We start from the raw sequence: 10,436 nt of genomic DNA, 5'->3' as shown, positions 1-10,436 counted from the left end.
TCCATAAAGCTCTAGACAAGCGTGAATTACCCACTTGTAATAACATCTTCCGGTCTACCCGATAGCCCGATATCTTTCCTGACCCCAAAACCTTCAGGGGAGGTGGGGGAAGGGGGGCAGCGGTCTGCAGACTACTGTGACACCTCCGGTGGCCGGAGTCCTGCCACAGCCCCTAGAAACGGATCCTAGGACAGGGAGCCCGGGCACCGCCAGGAGGATGGATTGTGTCCTGGAGGATGGGCCAACCAGGAAATAAAACGAGATTATTCATGAGCAGGAGAATATTTTTAGAAATTCCTTTTACTATTGTTTTGGTTTTTACTGAGCATGCCAAAACCACACCTTGTAACTGTGGGAAATCCATTTTCCCCAACTACGTAAAGCTATAAACCCAAAACAGGATGGCACACGTGCATTAAAATCTTAGAGAAAGTCTAGAAAACAAGAGCATTAGAGCTACATGACAGTTTGGAAGTTCTGAGAGGGGGAAAGTAAGACCTATAAGTAAAGATTTTCAAATTTTATATACACACCTATATGATATTTCAGTTAAAAGCAATATGCAGTTTATGTGTCGTAAAAAAGACATACGGTTAAAAAATTTTATTGCTAAGTTTCATAAAAAAATTTTAAGAGATTAACAAACCCAATACAATATTGAAGGAGGACAAAGTGGGAGGACTGATTTCCCAGTCTCAAGGCTTACGTACCAGGGGCAGCAATCAAGACAGTACTATCCGCAACGCAGCAGGGGAGAGGCCAGCTGATGCCCCCAGACACAGACAGTCTTCAACAAGGAATCGGCTGCTTGATGAAGAAAGCTTCCGCAAAGCGTGCCAGGGCCACTGGGCATCGCACTTATTTAAAAAATAAATCTAGACATATTTCATGAAAATTAACTGGAATGCAAAATCACGTAACTCCTAATCGCAAGAGAAAAGAAAATTGAGATGATGTGGGCTTGGTGATGACTTCCAGCCTCAGCGTCCAAGGCCTGGGTCACAGGCGAGACCCTTGGGAAGTGCGACCGTGCCAAAATTTAAACCTTCTACGCTGAGGAAGACAGTGGGAAGAGACAGACAAGCCGTAAACGGGGGCACTAAAATACTGGCAGAAGATGTTTGCGAACGACATTTTTGATAGAGGTCTATCACACAAAATGCACAAGGAACTCAAAATTCAACAGTAAGCACATAACACACTTTTTAAAAATTGGTAAAAGACCTCAAGCACGACTGCACGGTGGACTCTGGGTGAAGCCTGTGCGGATAGACCACCCACTGAGAGAAGTGTGTGCTGCGGCGCAGGGGCCAGCGTGCGGGCGCCGGTTCCCCAGGGCAGAGGTCCCCGGTCTTTTTGGTGTCAGAGGCCGGTTTTGTGGCAGTAGTTGGGGCTGGGGGCGGCAGCTGGAAGGGTCTCAGGCCTCAGAGGACTCACAGCCTCGATCGCTGCGCACAGCTCTCGGAGGGGCTCCAGCGCTACCGCAGCTCTGACAGGAGGCAGGGCCAGGCAGTGACAGGATGGGTTCTTATCAGGCGTGGGTTCCTGGCCTGGGGACTGGGGATCCCTGCTCCAGAAACAGAGCCAACAGAGACAGATGTAGTGTAGGGGGTCAGGTCCTGTGTCTCTGGAGTCTGACGAGTCCCACGGCCCGCACACCCGGGAAGGCTGACGGCGCAGCTGGAGACAGGCTGGGCCCACGTGTTCAGCTCCAGTGGGAGGGAGGGAGCGCGGGGCCCGGATCAGCGGGTCCGGCCGGAAGGGCTCCCTCCGGGCCCCTGACCGAGGGGACGCTGCAGCCAGCCGGAGAAGGTCACCCACTCTCTCAGTCAGGTGCTTTCCTCAGTCTGTGGGTTCAAGCATGGGTCTCCTTCCAAACCCTCAGAGACACACCCCGCAGGGTGTTCAACGCCGGCGCAGCCCGGGGCAGAGCAAGCGCAGCCCGAACTGAGCAGCACCGAGCACTGGGCTCAGAACGCTGCCCACGCGCAGGACGGGTACGTGGGGACTCTTGGACTTCGCTCTCAACCTAAAGTACTTCTCTGAAAAATAAAACCCACGTTTTTATAAAAGCTTGACTCAGAGCACGCAGTGAATCTGTCACTGCTGAAAAGCCAGTGAGCCGCAGCAGAGTCCCCCCAGGTACGCGGAGCTCCTTAGCTGGGCTGAACGGTTGTCTCAGAAGTCCTGGCCCGCAGGCAGGGAGTCCGCACTTTCACATCATGATTCTCACAAGTGGCCGGCGCGGATCCCTGTGATGCCTGGGGAGTATCTTTCACAGGGAATCTCTGAGCACAGCTCCTAGGAGAGAAAACAGTGAAGGGAGTTTGGCCCCTTCCAGTCTACACCATGGTACAGGGATCTGAGTAGATCCTTCAGCACACAAGCGTTCATCTAAGGGCAGTACAAAGAAAAGTCCCACATGGTTGGTACCAGTAAGGGAAGGCAGAGTGTATGTGACTGGTAAATCAAGTTTGATGCTGAATCACAGATCAATAAAGTTGAAGGTCAGCAAAACTTGCCCATTGAGGTACATGTCTTTTTTTCTTTTGCACATCTTTATAAATAAAGTTTTATTAGAACACAGGTATGCACATGCACACTTACCTGATGTCATTGTCTGCTCTATCATGGCAGAGCTGAGTAGTTACTGCAGAGGTCGTATGGACTGCAAAGCCTAAGACACTCACTGCCTTATGTTTTTTGTTTGCTTTGGTTTGATTTGGGCTTTGGGAGGGTGGTTTTCTGGGGCTTTTTGGGACAGGGTCTCACTATGCATTTCAGGCTGGCGTTGAACATACCATGAACCCCAGCTGGCCTCAGACTCATGGCAATCCTCCTGCCTCAGCCTCCTGAGTGCTGCGATTATAGGCATGTGCACCACACTCAGTTTGCCTTGTTTCTTATGGATTAATTCTACCCACTTCTTATAAAGTTCATCCACTGTTACTCTCTAAGAAGAGATTTTTGCTGTTTTAATTTTATGGAGAAGAAAATAATCCTAACTTGTTCTGGGTGCCATGTGGTAACCAGAGCTGAATCAGAAAAAGAAAATTAGCTGAAAGTCTGGTGAAATCTAAGTGAAGTTTAGAGTTAGAAGTAATCTAACAGCCTGGCTGTAGTGGCACATGCCTGTAGTCCAAGCATTTGGGAGGCTGAGGCAGGAGGACTCAGCTGTGGATGTCCCTGGAGCAACTCCTCCAGAGGCACGAGCAGGCATCAGGTCTTCTGTGCGCGACCTCCCCAGGGAAGTGGGAATGACCCTGACCTCTGTGCCGTGTTGCGAGGGGAGGAGGCGACAGCACCCTTGAACCCGCCGTCTGCAAGCAGTCAGTCTCCTCTCTGAGGCCGGCATCCAGTGCACGCCCAGATCCCTGAGGCTTAGCAAGTACCACCTTCCTCACTGCGGTGGGACAGCAGACCCAGGAGAACCCTGGAGGGCCTCACAGAGAGGCCGCGCTGCCCCCAACCACGCTGTGGACAGGGGGGAGGGGAGCAGGGGACAGGAGGCGGTCACCCAAGCAGCAGTGGGGATGGAAACTTGCAGGGGCATCTCGCAGAGTGGGGGAGCTGGCCCTGCCCTACTGGCACCAAAGCCCAAGCCAGCGACAAGCAGAGCCGGCAGGGAAGAGCTGAAGCCTGGGAACAGGCTCATCGGCTGCACCAGGCCGGGGGAGGCCCTTCGGGCTTCCTGCCTGCCTAGCACTGCACAGACGTGCCCCGTGCCTGGGGCAGAGCCCGAGCCTCGGCTGCTGCTGCGAACCAGGGATAGCGGGAACAGCGCAGGCGGCCGAGCCCAGCCCTGCAGTGCAGGGGGCAGTGGTCCACGCAGCCGCCCTTGCCGGGAAAACCCTGCACGGCTCCCACTCCTTCCTCCAACTCAGGTTCATCTCCTGAAAAGAAAATAGAAGAAGAACATTGAAAGTGCTGTTCGATCCAAGACTGACGCTGCAGAAGCTGAGGCAGAGCCTGGCTTCCAGGGGCACCTGCTGGCCCTCAGGAAGCCGACCTCGCAGCGCACGAGGCGGGGCCGAGAGCCAGAGGCCGCACAGGTCGTGCCAGGGAGGGGGCCCGACCTTGTGGGGACACAAGTGCAGCACCCCGACCCAGCCAGGCGGCCCGCCCGTGGCAGCTCTGAAGCTCTGAGAGGAAACGTACTCCCGGGGGAGCTGAGACTGTTTGAATTGTGTTTCCTGTCATAAAATTCCAGCCCTGTTCTCCCTCCTCGGGCGGAAATGAAGTGCTTCCTTATTGGCAAAGCCGGAGACCCAGGGTTAAAAGGCCCGAGTAGAAAGGAAACCAGCAGCACAGAGAATCCCTGGGGGAACGCTGGTCGTGTGGCAGCTGGACAGCAGGCAAAGAGCTCTACGTGCTAAGCGACATCTTTTCTTTTCTTTTTCTTTCTTTGAGACAGGATCCCAGTAATTGCCCAGGCTGGCTTTGAACTTGCAGCAGTCCTCCTGCCTCAGCCACCCAACTGCTGGGGTTACAGGAGTGTGCCACCGTGCCCGGAAAATGACAGTTTCGCTGTCCCTCTCAAAAGTGAAATTAGGACTGAGCTGAGTTTCACGTTTCCTCTCTGCAGCCCTGGAGAGCTGAGGCTTGGCTCTCCGTCCCACAGAGGCCCTGCAGCCTGTCCCTCAGTCCCAGGCTTGGAGCACCCACATACTTCCAGGACCAGCACTGACCTCCTGAGGCCCTGGGCCTCTGGTAGTGGCTCTTCCTGCAATTCACAGAGCCTTTATAGTTCTACCTGTCCAGCCACATCGTGGTGTCTCCCACTGATCTCAAGACACTAGTGACAGGCGTTCCCTCTGCCCTGGGAACTGGACCCGTGACCCACTGGGGACCCAACTTGGTCCTAAGCGCCCCTGTGATCCAGGGCTCAGACGCGGAGGGCTGATCCTCGGCCCCTGCTCCACCCCCAGTGTCTGCTCGGAGTGGAACTGTACTTTCTACTGTTGCCCTCTGCCTGGGCCGAGTATATCGCTTGTGACTAAACACAAGGGCCCTTGTTCAGAAATCTCGGGCTTCTCATATCCCCGCTTCCAAAAGTGAAGGTGTTTAACTTGAAATATTTCAGGGGTCCATTTTGTCTAGCTGGCCGTCTTCCTCCTGTACCTGGAGCGCCCCTTGAGTAGACTTGGTCTCAGTGCAGACGTCAAGGTTTCCAATGACCAGCCGTTCCACCCGAGCAGTCATTTCAGTTTCTCCTATAGCATCTGGATGAGCACACACTGCAAATGCTATCTTGAAACTAGTGGAAAATAACAGCATTCTAGTTTTGTTTCACAGATTGATGACATACATCTTTCGACATACATCTGGACAGATACAGCATGGCACCTGCTTGTCATTCCTGCACTCTAGGAGGCTGCGGCGTGAGGAGTGCAAGTTCCAGCCCAGCCTGGGCAATTTAGCAATTTACAGAAAGCTTTCCTCAAAAAGGAAATAATAATAACAATAAAAGGACCAGGGATAGCTCGGTGGGAAGGCCCTGGGCCCAATCTCCAGTAACACACACACTCACACACGCAAGGTACGGTGCATCGGGCTCTCCCGGTTCTCAGCGGGTGGCGTTAAAGCACAGTTCAGTTGTGAGTGGGCCTGGCGGGGGCCTTCGGGTGTGAGGAGGTGAAAGGGCAGGAGCCGTGGTGCAACAGTGTGCCCGCGAGGGTCGCTTGGGACATCGTGGTGTGTTCTGCTAGTTCCTGTTCAGCTAAGTGCAGCCTTCGCAATGAGGAAGAGAGAAACGGCAGTCAACGAGCGCGGCTGGTGAGAAAAACACCCAAAGTAAACAGACAGGGCTTGCAAAAGGGTGAGAAAAGCTCCACCTCGCAGTGAGGTGCTCAGGGAAGGCCCCAGGGCCGGGCATGTGTGCGTGTATGTGTGTGTGCGTGCATGTGTGTGTGTGTGTGTGTGTGTGTGTGTGTGTGTTCGAGATGCACTCATGTGAGCTATGCACAGAGGATGAGCCAGGAAGCACCCCTCCCAGGGTCAGGTCTGCCCTGCCCTTGGGTGTACTGGGACTATGTCGAAGGCAACCCCCAGACCCACGGGCAGACAGGCGAGAGCCGCTGTGCCGGGGGCAGGGTGACTCTGTGTGGTTGTGCAGCCCTGCAGGCCCAGGGTCGGACAGGCGGGGCTCCTGAGCGTGGCCAGGCTGGGCTCCCTGTGTCCATTGGGCAAGAGAAGGTACTTCACTTCCCGCTCGCTCCCTCCCTCCCTTCCTCTGAATCCAGAAGGCAGCGTGGAGCTGGAGGGGAGAGCTGTTCCGGAACAGGGTTGTGGCGACGGCCCCACGGGAAGTCACAAGGTGGGCAGGGCTGGGAGCGAGCCTCAGAGCCCCAAGCGGAAACCCCTCAGAGGGGCAAGGTAAGAAGCCGGGTCGGCCGACCTGGGCTAAAAGAAGCTTTCCCCTGCGCATCTTTCTGACTGTGTCAGGGGTGGGGGGCTGCGGGTCCCTGGCGGGGAAGGGGTTCACCTCTGACACAGGTGGGCAGTGTGGTGGCTTCCTGCAGCGGCTGAGGAGAAGCAGAATTGAGAAGGAAGAAGTGCTGGTTAGCACGCACGCCCAGGGAGGCCGAGGTCCCCGCCTTCTCCAAAATCCCCGAAAGGAGAAATGTGGGAAAGGGTGGCTTCCCCACCCTGGCTTCCCTCTCCCGAGTTTTGTAACTGCAGAGGGCACGTGAGGAGGCACCTGACTCGGCCTGGGGCCTGGGGCTGCCTGCGTGGAGGGGGGCCTGCCTGTGCGGCTGCGGTGAGCAGGAAGGTCACGGCCAGCAGTTGCTGGCGCCCCGTACCCGGGCACTTCGTGCTCACGCCGTTCCTGCCCCGGCCTCTCTCCTCCTGCTGCCCTGACTTTGTGAACAGACGGGAGGTGGCCTGGGCCCGAGGTCGCCTGCCTCTGGCTCCAGACACTGCAGGTTTGCAGATTCCCGAGTCTCAGACCTGCAGCTTGGATCCCCAGTGTCCGTCCCCGAGAGAACCGCAGCCCGCGGAAGCCCCCGCGGACGGACGTGCACTGGGGTCGGAGACTCCAGGCCTCCGGAGTCTCTCACACCGTCATCCAGGAAGGAGCTGAAGTTTTCCTCTTACCTCGATGCCGTCTAACTCGGCAGCGGTGGCGGGCTCAGCGCAGGACAGCGCCTGTGCGCTTCCCGGGGAAACTGGGTTAAAAGCTGCTCCTGCTTACGCACCGGCTTCAGTAGGCCGCAAATTCGAAAATCCCGAGCGATCTTAGTGCAGCAAACTCGTCCCGCCTTCTGGCGTAATCACTGTTAGATCTGAACACACCGCATTTTCTGCTTGCACCCAGTACTTAGCACTAACCAAGGGAGAAAGCAGCAGTGCCCTGTCCCCACTCAGCATCCTAGGCAGATGACGTTGGCCCTCCCGAGGGCACGGGGCCAGGGCTCCTGGGCTGCCCTGCCGGAGATGCTGGGCTTGGACCAGGTGCAAGGAAGCATCGGCCGAGGGGGATGTCGCGTGTGCAGGCTGGAAAGGCGGGGCTGCGAGCGGTCTCCCGGTGTTGGGGATGCATGAATGTGCCGGCTAAATGCCACACCCGTCTCCTGAACAGATCCTTTTAAGGGCATTTGGGGGCAAACTTGGGGATGAGCTGGCGGCCGTGTGTCCTGCCCATGCCCTGACTGCGTTGCCTCTGCTGTGATTTTCAGCAGAGCACATGCTCGTGCAAGAGACGCTGAGTTCCCCGGGTTGCTGTGGGCGCTGTTCTCCAAAGGTTCAGGGAAAATTCTCTGCGGCCTTTGGGACTTTTCTGAAAGTCGCTCACCTCTGCTGAGAACAAGCCCCCTGCTGCCCTCTCCACCCGCTCTTCCTGGTGGTGGAGTCTGGAGACAGCCGGCCGGAGCAGCAGCTCACGGGGAAGGAAAGAGGCGGAGCAGGCCCTCAGGTGGCTGAGGGAGAGAAATTTGGTGTCCACCCCTTCTTCGCGTCCTTCCACACACTTTCATCCATGTCACGGGTCTTTCTGGCCAGGGACTCACCTGTCACTGTCACGTGCTGGTGGGACAAAGGGGAAGGCTGAGCGGGATGCATCCTCCTTGCACACTGCCAGGCCACTGCCCGGGACGGAGCCCAGAGGTGCGGGAAGTTGGGCATCGCCGCCCTGCGTATCACACTCCGGGCCACAGCAGGAAACAGGACTGAGAGCCCTGGGCCGGTGCCCCACCAGCCCTTAGAGCCCTTGCTCTCCTGGGCGTGAAGACCCGAGGACGGAGGATGTCACCCCATCCCCTCTGACAGCACCCTCAGACAGGGAGCTCACCGTCTGTGAACAAGACTCCAGCTGTTTCCTGTTAATAAACTACCTTAATGTAAGCTAAAAAACAAACAAACATATTTCAGACTTTCTGAAGCTGGTGCCTTGTCGTGAGAAGAGAGGATGGACATGACCTGGGCAATACCCGCAGGCTCTGTGCCCACTGGGCACCCTTGCTCTCTATGCCTGTTGGCTTTGACCCCAGGTGCTCCTATCGCATGAACCTGGCTGCGAGGCAGGGACGCTCTCCACAGCCAGCCCAGCGCTTGGTGACAGAGCCCTAAGGTTTGCCAGTGTCCTAAATAAAGGACAATGAGATCCACAATGACCTCCGCCAGCTGCCGACTGCGGAGGATTGAAAAGGCCAAGGGCCTTGCCAGAGGAGCAGGGAAAGGTCTGTCCTCGGAACTCAGTCAACAGCTGAGGCGGAGATCAGAGCTCCTGGGACAGGGAGGGCAGCAGCGCCGACACAGCGCAGCCGCCACTGACGCGCTGCAAAGTCCCCTGAGACACCGCACACCAGCTATGAGGTCATCAAAGCCACCATGCCACGGGAGCAAAGTCGGCAGGAGCTCGGGGGGCAAGAGCTCGAGCCCAGGAAGGCTGTCACCCGGCCAAGGTCCCTCCGCCACCTCTGAGCACTACCATCACCCTCGCAGGGGTCGTGACCCTCTGTCGCGGAGGGGAGAGCTGCGGTAGAGCACCGCTGGCCACTCAGCACCTCCTCGCTGCCCCGCTCAGAGGTAGCCAAGGACCCTCCAAGTTTCCCGGCAGCTGCTCTCCACGCCTGCGCTCCGCTGACTCCCGGCCTGCTTTTTGCAGTTATTTTTATTTGGTGCATAATAATCGCACATATTTATGGGGTACAATGAGATGTTTTAGCAATGTGCCGTGCATAGCGATCAAACCAGGGCAGCCAGCATCTCCGGCATCGCGGACGTGTCACTCCTTCATGCTGGGAGCAGGCGAAACCCTGTCCCTGTCTGTGCTGAGGTGCACAGCAAGCGCTGCCTCTCCGCCCCTGCCTGGGACTCACTCCTCCCGCCTGGAGTTTTCACCCACCTCACTCTCCGTTCCTGCCGCTGGGAACCACGAGTCCACCCTCTCCTCAGGTGCCTTCCTCTGTCGCAGCGCTCAGCTTCCCCCGGTGAGTGACAGTCTTCGGTCATTGACACCATCCTGCTACGGGTAGAGCTCTGTGGCAGAAGTGATGTGAACACATTTCAGTACGACTTAGGCAGTGTGATCGAAAATGCACTGACTTGACATTTTAAGTTTAGGAGAAGGAAGGACACACTTCCTCAAATCTCCTCGCTTTGAACACACTCATCCCACCTGCAGCTCCTCTGGAATCCTCTTTCCCGAGGGTCTTTAGCTGCACTGTCCTGGCTGCCTGAGGTCCTGAACTGATTTAGAACATTTCCCTTTCACAGTCATTTTGACTTTGGGGAGGAGCCAGAAGTCACAAGTGCCGGCTCCAGTGACTGCGGTGGACGAGGACCCAGCGTCGTGTGTTTAGAGCTGCCTGTCGGTTGGATGGTGAGCGGCAGCAGCAGTCACTGTGTTTTTCATCACATCTCACAAAGACCTTCAGGAAAGAGCACTCCCAAGCTGCTGCAGAAAGCGGCCAGGATGACGGGATGAGTGTGTCTGAAGCCAGAGGAGGATTTTGAGGAAATTCATGGCAGTGTAACTGTTACTGTAATGAATTTCTTTCTTTAAACATTCACAGTGTATTTCAGTCACACCTGGTAAGACATGTTTAAGTATCCTGAGGAGGTGGAAAATGTTCCTGTCCGAGCTCCAGCACTTCCTAGCTGGACAATTTCTGCGCTTTCTGGGAGCAGACAGCACCTTCCATCCCCAGGCCCGTGGAGGCCGTGGGATCGGAGCTGAGGCTTCAGAATCCTCCCTCGGGAGCAGGGAAGGTCCCGGCTCTGCCTCCAGTGCCCTTGGGACAACAGGCTCCCCTGCAGGGCGGTCCTGATAGGCACCCTTCTTTGAGGTGATTTTCCCTTCAAACGCCTGAGCCAGGGTGATGTCCCGGGCTGACCACAAAGCCACCGGACTCGGCAGGGTCCCTTCAGTGCCCGGGTCTCACAGCAGCACAGGGGAGTCTTGCTCCGGAGCGGTGGCAGCACGAGTTGGCGCT

At 56.4% G+C, this 10,436-nt stretch overlaps 2 long non-coding RNA genes across 12 annotated transcripts; one reads left to right on the top strand and one right to left on the bottom strand.

The window, feature by feature from the left end:
- Positions 1 to 429: 429 nt before the first annotated feature.
- Positions 430 to 9,709, bottom strand: LOC102022351. Of its 11 annotated transcripts, none has more exons than XR_001234599.1 (5): positions 9,620 to 9,709; positions 9,347 to 9,480; positions 5,531 to 8,344; positions 5,122 to 5,257; positions 430 to 3,893 (listed from the first exon to the last, which is right to left on the bottom strand). It is a non-coding gene; the product is annotated as an uncharacterized LOC102022351 (long non-coding RNA). The 11 variants fall into 11 exon arrangements; XR_001234603.1 differs by lacking the exon at positions 9,620 to 9,709 and having other exon boundaries at positions 430 to 2,301; positions 2,608 to 3,893; positions 9,347 to 9,613; XR_001234608.1 differs by lacking the exon at positions 9,620 to 9,709 and having other exon boundaries at positions 5,531 to 5,730; positions 6,398 to 8,344; positions 9,347 to 9,613.
- Positions 6,288 to 10,011, top strand: LOC106148873. The gene is made up of 2 exons (XR_001234611.1): positions 6,288 to 6,375; positions 9,718 to 10,011. It is a non-coding gene; the product is annotated as an uncharacterized LOC106148873 (long non-coding RNA).
- The last annotated feature ends 425 nt before the right edge of the window (positions 10,012 to 10,436 follow it).

The sequence above is a fragment of the Chinchilla lanigera genome, unplaced genomic scaffold (genome assembly GCF_000276665.1).
Source record: "Chinchilla lanigera isolate Chin_1 unplaced genomic scaffold, ChiLan1.0 scaffold00003, whole genome shotgun sequence".
NCBI classification, from domain to species: domain Eukaryota; kingdom Metazoa; phylum Chordata; class Mammalia; order Rodentia; family Chinchillidae; genus Chinchilla; species Chinchilla lanigera.
This window is presented reverse-complemented; position numbering and strand designations above follow the sequence as displayed.